Below are 18541 nucleotides of genomic sequence, written 5' to 3' on the forward strand. Positions count from 1 at the left end.
GTGATCTCAGCTCACCGCAACCTCTGCCTGCCAGGTTGAAGCGATTCTCTTGCCTCAACCTCCCGAGTAGCTGGGATTACAGGCATGCGCCACCACACCCGGCTAATTTTGTATTTTTAGTAGAGACAGGGTTTCTCCATGTTGGTCAGGCTGGTCTTGAACTCCCAACCTCAAGTGATCTGCCCACCTTGGCCTCCCAAAGTGCTGGGATTACAGGCATCAGCCAGGGCACCTGGTCCCCTGGTGCTACTTTTTTAAACTCTTGCATTAACTCCACAGGTCTCAAAATAGCTAATAAAGAAACCATGTCTCCAATCATTTCAATACAAGCTGTAAGTGCCTTAAAAAATTTCAACTCTGGCATTACTTCTGTTTAAAAGTGTCAAGATAAAACTTCACTGAAACATCTGCTGCCACTATTACTTTAGGAATCTGTATCCATTTAGGGATTTTTTTTTCTCCTACAGTACTATAGCTGTTTGTCAATAAAAAGTAGCATTCAGTATGCTTAACTTTCACTATTAAAAAAGTGATCTGCTAAGAAGTGACAATTGGATTCAATCCAAGAAGTCCTTGGATTTTCTATTCTACCAGAACTCAACTTTCCCAATTAAGTTGTTAGTCTTTAAGATAGGGACCCTTTCCAAATGTGATGCAACAGCCTGGTTTTTAGCAAATAAAAACCCCATATAAAATTCAATTTAAAAATTAAATATGAGTACACAGGAGGCCAGGCGCCGTGGCTCATGCCTATAATCCTAGCACTTTGGGAGGCCAAGGCGGATGGATCACCTGAGGTCAGGAGTTTGAGACCAGCCTGGCCAACATGGCAAAACCCCGTCTCTACTAAAAATACAAAAATTAGCCGGGCGTGGTGGTGGGCGCCTGTAATCCCAGCTACTCGGGAGGCTGAGGAAGAAGAATCACTTGAACCTGGGAGGTGGAGGTTGCAGTGAGCCGAGATGGTGCCACTGCACTCCAGCCTGGGTGACGGGAGCGAGACTCCATCTCAAAAAGAAAAAAAAAGCACACAGGGGTGTGCACACAGTTCAGAAACCAGGAAACGCATGACGATAAACAGAATCCTATTTGATTGTCTTTATGACTTTTAAGAAGTGAGCATGACGCCAGGCGTGGCAGCTCATGCCTGTAATCCCAGCACTTTGGGAGGCCGAGGTGGGTGGATCACCTGAGGTCAGGAGTTCAAGACCAGTCTGGCCAACATGGTGAAACCCTGTCTCTACTGAAAATACAAAAATTAGCCGGGTGTGGTGGTGTTCACCTGTACTCCCAGCCACTCGGGAGGCTGAGGCAGGAGAATCACTTGAACCTGGGAGGCAGAGGTTGCCGTGAGCTGAGACTGTACCACTGCACTCCAACCTGGGCAACAGAGTGAGACTCTGTCTCAAAAAAAAAAAAGTGAGCATGAAAATAAATCTTTATTTTCAGTTATTACCCACCAGTAAGAGAAGGTTAGGTTCACAGTTTTGGCTCTCGACACAAAGTGAAGTAGGAGGCAAATTTATATCCATCATGTACAACGAATGGACCAACTTTTTAAGTTCTGGCTATCTTGAAAACTAGCAACATACCAGGTATTGCTGTGTTGTCTCTCAAGATAGCAATGGGTGACACTGAGTAGAAGTTGTGAAGTGTTTTCTACAGTATGCTGCTGGAAATCAGAGGTTTATAAACATTGTACATGTTCAGAAATGAGACAGATACTTGAAAAGTCTAAACACACTGATTTAGGAGTGTGTATGTTGCAGTCTCAAGAAGGGTCAATAGTCCATATGGACTAAATTAATCTCTGGGTAGCAGGTATATTAGACATTAGCATCAGTGCAGAACATGCTCAGTATCATAAGAACCAAAACACCAGCACAAGTTTATCCATCATTAAAAACAATTACCACCTTAAACTGTCAGAATAGTAGGTAACTGAGATTAATAAATCTAATCCAAATAAGTAACTCTTGTAAAGTACAATTTCTCTTTTAGAAGTATATGTGAGAACCAATCAGCTAAATAGAAATGTTTAAGATTGAAGATGTCCAATATTTTTAAAACTGGACATTACCATATATAGGCAGAACATTTCTAAAAATGAAGTGACAAATGATTCTTAAAACTTAAAAAAGGCCAGGTGCGGTGGCTCAAGTGTGTAATCCCAGCACTTTGGGAGGCCGAGACGGGCGGATCACAAGGTCAGGAGTTCAAGACCTGCCTGGCCAATATGGTGAAACCCCGTCTCTACTAAAAATACAAAAATTAGCCGGGAATGGTGGTGGACACCTGTAGTCCCAGCTACTCGGGAGGCTGAGGCAGGAGAATGGTGTAAACCCGGGAGGTGGAGCTTGCAGTGAGCTGAGATCTGGCCACTGCACTCCAGCCTGGGTGACAGAGCGAGACTTCGTCTCAAAAAAAAAAAAAAAACTAAAAAAAATTCCTTCCCTGGGGCGGATCACGAGGTCAGGAGATCGAGACCATCCTGGCTAACACGGTGAAACCCCATCTCTACTAAAAAATACAAAAAACTAGCCGGGCGCAGTGGCGGGCGCCTGTAGTCCCAACTACTCGGGAGGCTGAGGCAGGAGAATGGCGTGAACCCAGGAGGCGGAGCTTGCAGTGAGTTGAGATCCGGCCACTGCACTCCAGCCTGGGCGGCAGAGCGAGACTCCGTCTCAAAAAAAAAAAAAAAAAAAAAAAAATTCCTTCCCTGTTTATCAATAAATGTGGCAGAATAAAAGACAATCCTATAAAACTTTTCTTATTCATCATTCTCTCCATGGATGTTTTAATACGTGGTGATGCTCCCATAAAAGGAATCCATTGTTAACGTAATTTTCTAAGGGAGGAAGAGGTAAAAGATAATTATCACTTTCTGTGGAACAAATACTCAACTTAGGACCAAATAATAGCAATCTAGGAAATTTAGAAACAGTAAAGATTTTCGGTTTATATTTAATGGTTGGTGCTGCTGTTCTAACCTTATAAAGTAAAGCTGTCTGCTTCCCAAATTCCAAAAATTAAAATAATCCCCAACCTCATCCTACCAACCAGTGCCCTTTGGATTTTTGTTTGTTTGTTTTAGAACAAGGAAGGGTTAAATGGTTGCTGATTATGGATATACCATTTTGATTTTAGGACCTTTCACACACAGAAATCATACCAAATGGCCAGACACTTTACAGAACACTTTGAATATTACACATTGGCCAAATCAACTTATTCCACCCACCCTGGTGGAGGTGGGGTGGGGAAACCCGTACCTATAAAGCTACTTCACTTGACAGGATGTGGCTACCAGCAATAAGTAGCTTGAACAACTTTCACCAATAAGATGTGTCCAGTTTAGATTTTAAAATAGGAAAGACACGCATTGAAAAAGTGAATACAGTTGAAAATGTAAATCCGTTGTCATTTGAACCTGATGAACCATGCAAGGAGCAAGGGTTAATAAACCAATGTGCTTTGAATTTGTTCAATACTGATATTTCTGTATATATTTAGGATATATATATATATATTTATATATATAACAGCTATCATGAGAAGTTAAAAAAGATTTTTCCCCAAAAATGGAAATATTAAAACTAAGTTAAAATACATGTAGTTAGTATTCCACACAGCATAAAATCTGACAAATCAAAGTTTAACATGTCCCAGGTGACCATGTGTGAAAATGCAAAGCAGGTATTAAAACCAATATGTCCAATATTTAAAACCAGTTTGTAATTGGGGAACTTCTAAATCCTTAATCAAAAAACACAAATGAAGCGAAAGCTTTAAACTGGTACACACTGTTCACACCTGTGTTTCAGGTTTGGAGATGTATATTTGCAAGCAGCAATACAAAAGTATTCATGAAGAATGCATAATCTCTGAAAATTATGAAAACATCCCTGCTACCAATACCTTTTTTTTTTTTTTTTTTTTTTGAGACGGAGTCTCCTCTGTCGCCCAGGCTGGAATAGAGTGGCGCGATCTTGGCTCACTGCAACCTCCGCCTCCCAGGTTCAGTCGATTCTCTTGCCTCAACCTCCCAAGTAGCTGGGACCACAGGTGAGTGCCACCACATCCGGCTAATTTTTTGTATTTTTAGTGGAGACGGGGTTTCACCATGTTAGCCAGGATGGTCTCGATCTCCTAACCTCGTGATCCGTTCGCCTCGGCTTCCTAAAGTGCTGGGATTACAGGCATGAGCCACCGCACCCAGCCACCAATACATTTCTAAATACAAAACGGACTCATATTTGTTGCTTCTGTGTAACAAGAGATGTTCATTTTTAAAACAGATAAAACTCAGTGTTTGGGTGTGAATGGTATGAATGACAGTCTTTTTTTTTTTTTTTAATTTCTTAGTTGTTTGGAATCTTTAAGCATGCAAAAGCTTTGAACAGAAGTGTTCACAAAGGAACCAGGCTTGTCTTATGGCATCAGTTACGCCAGAGCCAGGAATGACTCTGGGTCATCCACATCAGGAGCAGAAGCACTTGTCGGTCCTGCTGCCACAGTTTGGGCGCCCACCACGCCCATATCCACCTCTTCCTCCCCGGCCACCAAGACCTGGGCAGCCAAGGTCTCCAAAATTGATCTCCAGCTGAGACGTTAAATCATTTGCTGGCTTCTGGAAATGATGGTCCATAACTGATTCTTCAGCATGAGCCTCTCCACTTTTTGATTTATGAAGAACAAATCCCTTCTTCCACTGCCCATCAGCACCTTCATTTGGTTTTTGGATATTACATTTTACTTTTGCCCAGTCCTTATTTTGAATAGCCTTCCACTCATCCAAAGTCATCTCTTTTGGACCCTCCTTTTTTACCTCTTCCACTTCATTCTCCTTATTTTCAGTGTCTGCCACTGGAAGATGTTCCTCACCTTCAGGTGTTTCCTCAGTCACATTTGATGGATCCAAGTCAGTTAATTCATCTTTGACAGTTCCCCAGCGGTAAGATCTGCTACCTCCACATTTGTCCTCATGCTTCAGGCCACTTGTAATGTGAAAAAGAAGATCACTTCCACGATGCCTGTCAAATTCATGTTTGCCACAAGAATCAGATCCATCTCCTCAGCTCATTCCACATCCACGGCCCTCTCGACTTCTTCCAAGATCACCACGACCCCGAAGAGGTTGGTCAATAATCAGTCTATCATGTGAAAATTCACCTCCTTCACCCTTTTCTTCAAGTGGCTTTTCAAATCTTTGTTCACGAGGTAGTCGCCTTTCTGGTCTTCTATCAATTATTTTCCCTTCACCCTGAAGTTATTGATCAGGTCTTCTTCCAACTCCTCATCTCTCATCTCTCTCTCTTTCTTTCTTTCTTGCTTTCTTGCTTTCTTTTCTTTCTTTTTCTTTCTTTCTCTCTCTCTCTCTCTCTTTCTCTCTTTCTTTCTTTTGACAGAGTCTTGCTCTGTCGCCCAGGCTGGAGTGCAATGGCGTGATCTTGGCTCACTGGAACTTCTGCCTCTGGGGTTCAAGTGATTCTCCTCCCTCAGCCTCCCTAGTAGATGGGACTACAGACACACACCAACATGCCCAGCTAATTTTTTGTATTTTTAGTAGAGACGAGGTTTCGCCATGTTGGCCAGGCTGGTCTCAAACTCCTGACCTCAAGTGATCTGCACCCCCTCAGCCTCCCAAACTGCTGGGATTACAAGCATGAGCCACTGTGCCCGGCTTCTTCCTTCCTTTCATTGATGTCTGCTATGTGCCTGCACTGGCTGGGCTGGCTGCTACCACTAGGCAGGACTGTGACATGCACCCCCCTAGCTGTGCTCCCAGCCGAGTGAAGCCCTCCCTAAGGTTGATTGGATTAGAAGGGAGCATAGAAAAGGCCTGTCTCTAAGAGAGGAGGCCTGATTTACTCTCCCAAGCTGGGAGCAAAAAAGTTGAGCTGTTTCCCAGCTCTGCTTATAACCATGGGGCCAAAGTCTCTTCTCTCCCTGAGCCTTGCTCTGGGCAGTGGGGTGATGGAGAGAAGCTCTACAGACCTTCTCAGTGCCTTTGTGCTGGGTCATGTGATAGATCTTTTTTTTTTTTTTTGAGACGGAGTCTTGCTCTGTAGCCCGGGCTGGAGTGCAGTGGCCGGATCTCAGCTCACTGCAAGCTCTGCCTCCCGGGTTTGCGCCATTCTCCTGCCTCAGCCTCCTGAGTAGCTGGGACTACAGGCGCCCGCCACCTCGCCCGGCTAGTTTTTTGTATTTTTAGTAGAGACGGGGTTTCACCGTGTTAGCCAGGATGGTCTCGATCTCCTGACCTCGTGATCCGCCCGTCTCGGCCTCCCAAAGTGCTGGGATTACAGGCTTGAGCCACCGCGCCCGGCCGTGATAGATCTAATATGATGGCCAGGGAGGGGCTGCTGGGGATGGGCAGCCTTGGCAGGTGGAGGCAGGGCAGTCTGCAGGCACTAGATGTTTTGTCTGCCATTGCTGGCAACACTCCAGCACCTAGAGGATTAAATAGGGCATACAAATAATAGCCTTACTGTGGTGCCTGACTCATAACTGGTGCTTACCAAATGGAGTTCTCTTCTCTCATGCTGGCTCCCTGAGAGTGTACCGGCACCTGCCCACATCAGCCAGATCCCTCCCTTGCAACAAGATCTTGGGTTCCTGGAGGATGCCTGCCATCCCCCACAGCCAGGCCCACCTCCAGATAGGATGATGGGTGGGCTCTTTAAGGAAACTGAAGGTCTGGGGCAGAGAAACCTCAAAAGAAGAGGAGCAACTAGAATGCTCATTCATTGCCATTGGCAGTTTCTTATGACATCATACGCTCTTACCTTCTGAGGCAGCTACTCCATTCTGAAGACTTACCCAAGAGAAATAAAAACACATTCTCACACAGACATGCACAGGGACTATTCATAGCAGCTTTATTCATAGTAGCCAAAAACTGGAACCAACCCAAATATCCATCAATAGGAGAATAAATAAACCAGTGTGCCTATCCATCCATACAATGGAGACAACTACTCAATGATAAAAAAGAAAGAACAACTGTTACACAGGGCAGCATGGAAGAATCTGGAAAACATTATATTGGCCAGGCTCAGTGGCTCACGCCTGTAATCCCAGCACTTTGGGAGGCCAAGGCGGGCGGAGCGCTTGAGCCTATGAGTTAAGAGACCAGCCCGGGTAACATAGTGAAATCCTGTCTCTAAAAACAAATGAACAAAAAAATTAGCTGGGCATGGTAGAGCATGCCTGTAGTCCCAGCTACGACTCAGGAGGCTGCGGTGGGAGGATCACTTGAGCCTGGCAGTTGGAGGCTGCAGGGAGCCATGATGGCACCACTGCACTACAGAAGGAGAACACAGCAAGATCCTGTCTCAAAAAATATATATAGGCCGGGCGCGGTGGCTCAAGCCTGTAATCCCAGCACTTTGGGAGGCCGAGACGGGCGGATCACGAGGTCAGGAGATCGAGACCATCCTGGCTAACACGGTGAAACCCCGTCTCTACTAAGAAATACAAAAAATAGCCGGGCGAGGTGGCAGCGCCTGTAGTCCCAGCTACTCGGGAGGCTGAGGCCGGAGAATGGCGTGAACCCGGGAGGCGGAGCTTGCAGTGAGCTGAGATCCGGCCACTGCACTCCAGCCTGGGCTACAGAGCGAGACTCCGTCTCAAAAAAAAAAAAAAAAAAAAAAAAAAAAAAATATATATATATATATATATATATATAAAAGTAAAAAACATTATATTGATGAAAGGAGGCCACACACAGAACAAAACACATGTATGACGACATCTGGGTGAAATTCTAGGACAGCAAAACTGATCTCTGATGCTGGAGGTCAGAACAGTGGTTACTTCTGGGCTAGGGGACATTGGTGGGGAAGGGGCACAAGGGAATTTCCTAGGGTGAAGAAGCTTGCTCAGGGTCATGGTTACACGGGTGTCCCTCTATGTAAAAGTCATTGCGCTGTATTATACATTCATGATTGGTGTAATGTAAGTTACCCCTTAGTAAGAAAATAAGCCTCCAGGGTATGCTCCGATATGAGGAGTCTCTTGGGAGGGAGCAGCTGCAAGGAGGAGCAGGCAGTGGCCCTGGGCCTGCACATTAGCACTTCCTTTGTTTAACTCACCCTGCAGGCCCCTGGCTGAGAACTAAGCCTCCTGGTCAGTGACAATGGGAATATCTAACCCAAGGGCTGGGGAATAAGGTCATAAACATGTAAATGGCAGTTTATAGCAGGGCGATTTTGGAGGCTTTTATCACCAGTATGTCAGTGCCTTTTATGGCAACTCATAAATATACCTCCTATTAGTTTCAGCAGATTACAGCCAAGTCCAAGTCATGCCCTCAAGTGGGCTGGACCACATGTCACCTCCAAAGGGCTTTTCTGAGGCCCCAGGACTGCCTGGCAGGAGTGGGACCAGAGGGTCAGCTGTAGCCAACCTGGCTGGAGGAAGTCAGCCCAACACGTTCCTTTGGGGATCCTGATGCAGGAGGGGACGAGGCTTCACCTTAGTAGACCCTCACAACTGCACCCAGTATGAGTGGGGTGCAGATTGGGCAGAGCCAACCCTGCGGTGTCTTCTCCTCAAGCTCAGCCCATCCACTTCTCCCTTCCTCCAAGCACCAGCCCTGTCTCAGACTGTACCCCACCCAAGCTAAACTTCTGAGCACCGGCTCTGCAGGAGAGACCCCCCCCGACCAAGGGACCCACACACACTCACTGGGCACAGAGACCACAGTCACCGTTTATCGGGCACCTACTCAACACGGTTCCTCCTGCCCAGCTGTTGTACACCTCACATGTGTGCGGCACTCATCAGATGACCTGTCCATGGGGAGGTCCCTTTAACCCTCACCACAACCCTGTGTGGCAGGCAGTATTCTGCCCACTTTACAGGTGACAGAACAGAGGCTTTCAGAAAAGTCACCTGGCCATGGTCTCTCTACCTAGCCAGGGTTAGACATTCTCCAACATAACATCCAAGAGCTGCAGCCAGGCAGAAAGCCTGGTCCCGGCCCTGTCCCCTGCACTCCCTCTAGAGTCAACTCTCCAGGTGGGGCAAAGGCAAGTGAGAAAATACAACAGAGGATTTAAATCCAGCATATACAGACAGTCCCTGACTTACATGGCTCAACTTGGGGTTTTTTTACTTTACAATGGTGCAAAAGTCATATACATTCAGTAGAAATCATACTTCAAGTATCCATACGATCATTCTGGTTTTCACTTTGAGCACAATATTTGATAATTACATGAGATACTCAACACTTTATTATAAAACAGGCTTTGTCTTAGGTGACTTTCTTTTTGTTTGTTTGTTTTTGTTTTTGAGACGGAGTTTCACTTTTGTTGCCCAGGCTGGAGTGCAATGGCACGATCTCAGCTCATTGCAACCTCTGCGTCCCAAGTTCATGCAATTCTCCTGCCTCAGCCTCCTAAGTAGCTGGGACTACAGGCATGTGCCACCAAGCATGGCTAATTTTTGTATTTTTAGTAGAAATGGGGTTTCACCATGTTGGTGAGGTTGGTCTCAAACTCCTGACGGCAAGTGATCCACCTTCCTCAACCTCCCAAAGTGCTGGGATTACAGGCGTGAGCCACCGTGCCCAGCCTGTGTCAGGTGACTTTGACCAGTTGTAGGCTAATGTCAGTGTTGTGGGCATGTTTAAGGCAGGCTGGGCTAAGCTATGATGTTCAGTAGGTTAGGCATATTAAATACATTTTCATTTTACAGTATTTTTAACTTGTAAAGGGTTTCATTGGGATGAAACTCCATAGCAGGTTGAAGAGCATCTGTATAAAGATCTAAAAATGAATAAGGAAAACATAAAAACCAGAGTGGAAAAATGGGGAAAGGATATAAGCAGATTCTTCATGGAAAAAGGAAATAAATAGAATTCAGAGAGGTGAGGGGGGGAAAAGAAAAAAAGGAAATAAAAACGATCACTCAGTAAGAAAAGATAAGCAAACTCCTAAGTAATGAGAAAAATTCCCTTTGAAGAGAGGTTTTAGCAAAGTGTTAGTACAAGTGCCTATGCTGGGGGTGGTCACAGGCTTTTTGGAGGGCGACTTAGCCCCTGCCCCCCAGCTCAGCAATTCCACCTCCCAGCGCCTCCCCGTGGAGAGTCTGGCAGAGACCTGCAGTGTGGCGGCCACTGCAGTGAGCTGTAACAGCACCACTGCAAACAGCCTGAATGTCCAGCAATAAGGGATGAGGTGAACCCTGTGGGTTTCCCATATATGCACAGCCTAGTGGCAATTACAAGGACTGAGGAGGGAAATGTTTGGCTTTGGGATGCTGTATGTCTAAGGAGACAGACTACTTACTCCCCACGGTTCCCTGCGGCAGAGCAGGCTCTCCGGGAAGCACCCTAGCTGTAGATTCGGGAAGATGAGGCTGGCTAGATGCTTCCTGCCCTGCTTGGAGGTTGGCTTCCCCCATCTCCCACCTGCCTCCATCCCAACCCAAACCTAACTGCAGTCGTTGGGGATAAAGGAGGAAACAAGTCTGGGTGTGATAGCTCATAACTGAAAATCTAAAACTCTGGGAAGCAGAAGCAGGAGGATAGCTTGAGCCCAGTAGTTCAAGACCGGTGTGGGCAACATAGTGAGACCTTGTCTCTTGAAAAAAATCAAAACAGGCTGGGCGCGATGGCTGATGCCTGTAATCCCGGCACTTTGGGAGGCCAAGGTGGGAGGATTGCCTGAGCCCAGAAGTATGCTGGGATTACAAGTGTGAGCCACCGTGACCAGCCCTGTATTATGTTTTTTTGTTTTTGTTTTTTTGTTTTTGAGACGGAGTCTCACTCTGTCACCCAGGCTGGAGTGCAGTGGCGTGATCTCAGCTTATCGCAACCTCCGCCTCCCGGGTTCAAGCAATTCTCCTGCCTCAGCCTCCTGAGTAGCTGGGATTACAGGCGCCCACCACCATGCCCAGCTCATTTTTGTATTTTTAGTAGTGACAAGGTTTCACCATGTTGGCCAGGCTGGTCTCGAACTCCTGACCTCAGGTGATACAACTGCCTCAGCCTCCCAAAGTGCTGGGTGTATTATGGTTTTAAAGTAAAAATGTATTCATATATTTCTTATATAATAAACAACAAATAATTTTAAAAGGTTTTTTTTTTTGGCCAGGTGCGGTGGCTTACGCCTGTAATCCCAGCACTTTGGGAGGCTGAGGTGGGCAGATCATCTGAGGTTAGGAGTTCGAGACCAGCCTGGTTCAGCCTCCCAAGGAGCTGGGATTACAGGTACATGCCACCACGCCTGGCTAATTTTGTATTTTTAGTAGAGACAGGGTTTTACCATGTTGGCCAAGTTGGTCTCCAACTCCTGACCTCAGGTGATCCATCCACTTTGGCCTCCCAAAGTGCTGGGATTACAGGCATGAGCCACCATGCCCAGCCAAAATGTTTAAATTAGTAAAAAAAGAAAATTCTGGAATTTTTTGTAGAAGTGGGGTCTCACTAAGTTGCCCAGGTTGGTCTCAAACTCCTAGGCTCAAGCAATCCACCCAAAGTGTTGGGATTACAGGCATGAGTCACTACACCCAGCCTAAATAAGTTTTTTGAAAGCTTAAAGCAAGGAAGAAAAAGGGAAAACTGAAGTTAAGGAAACCAGTGAAGAAGCTGTTGGCAAACGGTGGTAAGACCTGAGCCTGGGTGTCCCCATCTGTGAAATGGGTATACCCACCAATCCCTATAGTCACTGAAGCTGTTGAGAGGACTCTTGGCTAATGACAGTGAACTCTGCAGTCTGTGAGGTTGGTGCCCCAGATACTTAGCTGGAGGCCCTTGTACGGGCCTACCTCTATGGGGCCACCCTCCCCACTATGCCTGATCCTCACAGCACACTGGCCCCAGGTCACGGGAGCCGACCTGGGACACACAGAAAGATCTGGCCATGGGGCTACCTCCCAGAGCAGACACCAGCCCTTGATGGGCCCAGCAGCCATGTTGGATCTCCATGCCAATCAGTCTTATGAGCCACAGCTCAGCTTAGACTCAGGCTCCAGGAATAGGTCCCCAAGACACCCTCATTCCCCAGTGCCCAGCAGTATTGGGACAACCAAAATTAACCTCAAACTTCCCAGGCCTTCCCCAGGGATATGATACTCAGCAGCTCCTGGGGCTGCCCAGGCTGAGAAATACCTGTCCCCAGTCCCGGGCAGAGAGCCGCAAGCCTGGCTGAAAGAACAAGGTGAAGCTAAAGACTCAAAAGCAGGTCCTTGCCTCCTGTGACTGCAGGTACAGCCCAGTGAGGAGCAGCAGGGCTGCCAATGGTCCCCTGAATTGGCACCCACTTCCTGGGTTTAGCACCACTGTGGCCTCAGAAGGCCCTAAAGGAGGGTTGTCATGGCATGGACCACGGGCTCCTCACATAGCTCCTCTGGCCCAGGGGAACACGTGTGCCAGAGGCAGCTGCTCCTGGCATCACTGTTGGTAGGTCCAGATGAGGGACAGGCCTCTGCCTGGGCGTGTCAGGATGCAGAGAGGCTGCCTCAGTCCTGCTGCGGCAGCCAGGGTCCCCACACACTAACACTAATGTCAGCGAGGTCCAGGAGGTCGTCTCTACATGAGGCTGTGATAAGGCTGCGTGGGAGCCTGCATGCAGGCTCAGCATCATCCTGCCTGGGCGGGAACCCTGGCCCACCTTTGCTGTGGGACTTCAGCCAAATGACAGCCTCTCTGACCCTCAGTTTCCTCATCTGCAAAAGTAGCATCCGACAACATGCACTGACCCCCAGGGCTGGTGTGTGTGCTTGGCTAATGGTTCACTCTCAGAAGTATCTGCCCCTACCCACCTCATAGGTGCGGTCAGGTGAGTTCTTCTCTGCTTCTGTTTCCTCGTTGCACCTGGAAGAAGCTAGAGGACCTGCTCTCCTAATTGCTCCTCTACCACTGATGTTCTAAGACGGGGACACTGACTTGTCACTCTCTGCCAATGTAGGAGCCAGGCACTGTCCCTGTTGGCTCAGGGCTGGGCTCCTAGTAAGTAAAAGCCTAAAGGCTCAGGGAGGTCATTTAAGGTCTAGGGTCCAGTGGACTTTTGGATGCATCGCAGCCTCGGCTGAGCCCTTCTAGCAGCCTTGTGGTGACTGAAGCATGGGGCGGCTGCTCCATTGTCTCCTGTCCATCCCGCTCATCTGCTCAACAACCCTTAGGAGGAAACACACAGGAGGGTCCTGCCCTCTAGTGGCCGCCGGTAGCCAGGCCTCTCCTCACAGGGCTACGCCCCCGACCTCAGAGGAGCCCACTGCCCTCTCTCCCTGTTCTAGTGCCTGCCGCACAGCAACGAGCAGGCATTTCCTGGGGGTGAAGCCGAGGCTGGCCCCATGAGCTGGCACTCAGCAATCTTCATCTCCAAGCATCTTTGAGTCCTGGGCGGCCCTGCTTCCAGATGTGAGCCCTAAGCCCATGGGGCTGGGTGGTCCTGGGCTGTGCCACAGGGTTTCAGTCCACCGCGAAGAAGGCCTGATGATGTCCAGGTAGAGGACACCTGTAGGCAATGATTGACATAACACTGCAAAGAGAGAGCCTGGTGGGGCACCAGCCTCTGCCCAGGCTGGGGTCCGGGGCCTTCCCCCATGTGCCCACACGCCATGCTTCCCCTGTTACAGCCTCTGCCGTCAGACTGCCCACCAGCATCTGTGGGTGGGGAGAGCACGATGGGAGTCGAGAACCTGGGCTGGGGCTTGACAAAAAGGGGCTTTGCCTCTGGACACCTCCACCTCTGCTCCAAGTGGAGGGGGCAGGGAACACAGGGAGGAGGTAAAGTAAGGTGAAGTCCCGCCTCTCTAGAAGCACCTCTGCATCCTTGGTCCCCCAAGGGAAGCACAAGTGTGTGGCCAGTCAGATAAAGCAGGCGTTTCCTTGCCTTTATGGAGCCACAGGCTGAGGCTGGGACCACGGGTCAGTGAGGGGTTCAGGAGGCCCCCTTTGTACCTCTCTCCCAGGCCCTGAGCCCATCATCCCTTCGTTCTTAGAGTGAAACTGTGAAGAGCGGCAGCTCTGTGCCAGGCGAGGAGGATTTGGCAGTGGAAAGGGTGAGCTTGCCCTGCCCTGGGGGCAACTGGCACCTGGGGTAAGAGGTGGCCGGTGACAGCCTGAGCCCTCTGGAGAGCAGAGGCCCCGTTATGCACAGGGCCAGTATACCCGATGCTCGGGGAGCTCCCAACAACCGCACCCAGTCCTGCAGGAGACCCCAAAGCTCTAGGGAAGAGCCTGTCCCAGGAAGCACAGGGCCTCGAAGTTCTGACAAGGACACTGGAGTTCCAGGCACACCCCACACATGCACACACTTCCTGCTTCCAATTAGCACTAATTGCACGACTGGGAAAACCCACAGACCATGAAGCAGAAGCAGTTAGGTCCGCAGGGCCCCGGCGAGGCAAGCCCTGTGAGGTCCCAGGTGAGCCAGGCTCTGGGGGATGGGTCCTGGAGTCTCTGTCTCTCTGAGAGGGGATCAGGTGATAGGGCCACATCTGCCAGGGTCCCTAGTGGCCCCTCCAGAAGATGGGAATTGTCCCAGGACCAGGACAGAAGCTGGGTGTGGGGGAGCCTGACAAACACCCCCCTCTCAGCCTGGCATTTAAGGCTCCCCTAAACCTGGCCCTACCAGCATCCTCCCTCCCTCTTTCATTTCTTTCATTTCTTCTGCTCCTAGTTCTCACTGCCTAAGTCACCCACTGATTCATTCTTTATTTCACTCAATTTATTCATGCATTATGTGTCCAGGAGCTCTCCGGTGGCCGGACCCCGGGACCACAGAGATGGATGTGCCAGGCCTGGCTAGTCAGGAGGGCCTTGGAGCCAGGACCTTTTCCAGGGCCCCAGAGCACTGGATGGTCAGAATCAAAACAGGGCTAAGGCAGGTCCGGGGGAAGGGAAGGGTCCGGATGCTTACCTCCTTCCTACTTGAGCAGCCCTTTCTCCTACCACCTATCCAGCCAGGCCTGGGCCCAGGTTGGCAGAGACCACATTGCAGGGCAACCCCTCTGTGGGCTCTACTTCATTCTTGGTGGGAAGGAGGTGGCCAGGCTGAGCACTGTGTGCTTATGAATAGAAGTATCAGCTTTGCTTGGCACTCTCTGGGTGAGGCTATGGGTCCCTTGATCTTTCAGACTGCACTCAGGGCATGTGCCAGGCTGTGTCCACATCTATGGCCAAGCTCAAGACAGAAGCTCTGACAGGAACAGTTATGACTAGGGGACAGGAAGAGAAGCAGGCACCAAATCTGAGCTGCTCTGGGGTGGGTCTAGCCCTTGGGGAGAAGCGGGGACTGGCCCTTAGCAAGAGGGTGGCTCTGGAACTTGCATGCTTGAGTAGTCTGGGCGCCAGCCCCAGAGTGAGGGCCCTGAGTCAACGCTTTATATAACACTGCATGGCTCAGACCCTCAGCCCTGAGCAGGGGTAGTGGGAACAAGACCCCTCGGCCCACAGGTGTGTGTCTGGCCTGACCCCTGGCTCCCGTTCTCCAGAACATCCCCACCACAGAGACAGAGGCTCAGCTCCACTCCCTTCCCTTCCCCAGCTTAGAGACCAACCTGGTCCTGGGCAATTTGGTGTTGCCATGACAACCACATACTTTCTTCTTCCCTACTTAGCCGATTGATTCTGAGTTGCAGATGAAATCCTGGTGAGTTGTGTATTTAGAAAGCATTTGGCCATTTGGAGCGCTCGATGCATCTTTCATCTCCCAGATGCCTCTGATACCCATCCCTTGTCTCTTTTTTTTTTTTTTTTTTTTTTTTTTTTTTCTGGAGACGGAGTCTCGCTCTGTCGCCCAGGCTGGAGTGCAGTGGCCGGATCTCGGCTCACTGCAAGCTCCGTCTCCCGGGTTCACGCCATTCTCCTGCCTCAGCCTTCCCGAGTAGCTGGGACTACAGGCGCCCGCCACCTCGCCCGGCTAGTTTTTTGTATTTTTTAGTAGAGACGGGGTTTCACTGTGTTAGCCAGGATGGTCTCGATCTCCTGACCTCGTGATCCGCCCGTCTCGGCCTCCCAAAGTGCTGGGATTACAGGCTTGAGCCACCGCGCCCGGCCCATCCCTTGTCTCTTGATGGCTGAGGGAGAGGATATGCACCCTGCACCCTCTCCCCATGCCTGGGGTAGTCCTGGCCCAGTGGCACAGCCTCCTTGAAGTACAGTCTCTGGCATGCAGGAACACATGGATGACATTCTCATGGGCAGCCTCTGTGGTGAGCGGGCCCTGTGAGCTGGATGGCAGTCACCAGGAGCCTCAGACAATGCATAGGCCTCTCCATTGTGAGGCATCTGGTGTCTGGGCAAGAGCTCTTGACTCAGGAGGCTGTCTCTGTCCCCTTCAGGAATGTGTGCTGCACTTCAGGACTTGGGCCACCAAGACTGGGAGTTGCTGCTAGCCAGGGGCCCCCAGCATGATCTTAACCTTCATGCATTCCCCAGGGCTGACCTTAGCCTCCTCTGACCAGCAATGAAGAGTCACCTGCAGTGCAAAGCTCGCTGCGAGTAGCCTCAGAGCTCAGCCCCGAGATGGGGGAGACAAGACATGGGAAAGTAGTAAAAGTGGCCCCATCTGTAATGAGCAGGGTGCTGGTGGCCCTGGGAGGCGACCTCAGCTTGGCAGTTGGGTAGGGCTGGTCTAGCAAGTTTAAGGGGAAGAAAACATGGGGTGGTCAGAGAAAAGCGGGGCTGGCTCTTTCTCCGATCTGCCTGGGCGAGGGGTGGAAATCAGCATGGGGCATCTTACCAGGAATGGTCACGCAGGATGGATAGGGAGACCTACCTCTGTCCTCTCCATTCAGGGCCAGAGGCTCCTGCCCCACACTGCAGACGTTAAACCCACCAAGTGGTCCCATTGGTGTGGCTGCCACCCCACTGGGCTGCACCATCCTGGGCAGGCGGTTGGCCCTTGAGCATAACTGTACCTCCTTATCTAGGCCTTCATTTCCACCCGGATCTTACTACCTCTCTGAGCCTCAATGTCTTCACTCTGGGGAAGGGAGGGAGGGGCAAGCAGATAGGTTAGTAAGAGTGGAATAAGTAGTGAGGGGTTCCTGGAGCAATGTTTCCGGGTAAAGCATACCTGCTGGGTATATTTGGTCAGATTTTTATGATTTTGTAGGGAAGAACATAAAGTACAAATATAAAAAAGCAAATAAAAAAAGATAATTATAGCTTGAGGAAAAATGAAGAATTATAGCAGAAAGGAAATAGAATACTACTTGGTTTAGCAGAAAACAATGTTTACATAGTGTTAAACATGTAAACACTGAATATCAACTGATGCCAAATCATAGCATTGGAAGGATGGGGAGGAAATGTATGGAGAGGTGGCTATCAGCTCATTTTCCATAGTAGAAAGTCAATGTTCTAAAGGTGAAAGAGGCTGGGTGCAGTGGCTCATGCTTGTAATCCCAACAATTTGGGCTAAGGCAGGAGGATTGCTTGAAGCCAGGAGTTTAAGACCAGCCTGGGCAACATAGTGCAATCCCATCTCTACAAACTATTTTAAAATTAGGCGGGCATGGTAGCGCACACTTGTAGTCCCAGCGACTCGGGAGGCTGAAGTGGGAGGACTGCTTGACCCCAGGAGTTTGAGGCTGCAGTGAGCTGTGATTGTGCCACTGCTCTCCAGCTCAGCCTGGGCAACAGAGGGAGACCGCATCTCAAAAAAAAAATAGTGAAAGAGTCAAAAGAACTGAAAGCAATGGGTCAAGAAGAGGGGAATTAGTATTTCCAGCCTTGCAGTATTGTTCAACCTTTAAAACTATGCACTATACATGTATTGGTTTGATCAAAAGAGAAATTAAATATAAAAGCAGGTTGGATTAATATAAAACCTCTCAAACACTGTCCAAGGTCATGGTGTAAAGGACACAGCGGAGCTGGAACCCGCACTAGGGTCTGTCTGTGCCAGAGCCCACAGCAGGCATGAGCGTAGAGTGATCTTGTCAAAACCTTGGAATCCACCCTTGGACCAGGCAGCTCAAAGACTTTCCACGAGCACCCATGCGGGCTACAAAGATGAGCCTCCAGCATAAGGGGCTGCACCCCATGCCTGTGGGCAGGGAAGCAAGGCCACTGAGTAAACACGCTCCAAAGCCACTAGCCCACAGAGGCTCTGTCACCCACGGAAGGAGCCAGAGCCGTCGGTGGAGCCCCTTCCTTGGCTGTTCCGCTTCTATTTACTGGGTAGCTTTTGTTCCCTAGCTTCCCATCCAGCTGGGCTGGTTAATCAGATTCTCTGAGGGGAGGGCTGGGGCATCAGTGACTTTACTGACACCCAGAGGAATTGCTTCTTGGGAAGCAATTACTTGTGACAGGTGCACACTCCCAGCGGCTGAGCTTGTCTGTGGCTGAGGATGCTGTGGAGCCTGAGGGGCCAGGTCCTTGTTGCTGGCTTGTGCTCAGCAGGGACACCAAGGTCCACTGCTCCTCCATGGTTTTCTTGGCCTCTGCAGGAGGAAAGACTGTCAGCTGAATGACAAGTGACAGGTTGCCACAATGTCACAATTAATACAGACAATTGACTGGGCGGCTGGCATCATGCAAAGCTCTTTTCAGATGTGGAACCCAGGCAATCTGAAT

The 18541-nt window shown here is 49.4% G+C and overlaps 1 protein-coding gene and 1 pseudogene across 1 annotated transcript in view; both read right to left on the reverse strand.

Annotated features, from left to right (window-relative positions):
• The window catches only part of STIMATE (STIM activating enhancer), a 239118-nt gene extending 233347 nt beyond the window's left edge, over positions 1–5771 (reverse strand). Inside the window, exon 1 of the mRNA XM_050781100.1 lies at positions 5768–5771. The gene's annotated coding sequence lies outside the window, so the exon portion shown is untranslated. The remainder of the gene's footprint in view (positions 1–5767) is intronic.
• On the reverse strand, positions 4358–5287 carry LOC126948793 (plasminogen activator inhibitor 1 RNA-binding protein-like; annotated as a pseudogene).
• Positions 5772–18541: the final 12770 nt, after the last annotated feature.

Source organism: Macaca thibetana, chromosome 2 (genome assembly GCF_024542745.1).
Source record: "Macaca thibetana thibetana isolate TM-01 chromosome 2, ASM2454274v1, whole genome shotgun sequence".
Classification (NCBI taxonomy): domain Eukaryota; kingdom Metazoa; phylum Chordata; class Mammalia; order Primates; family Cercopithecidae; genus Macaca; species Macaca thibetana.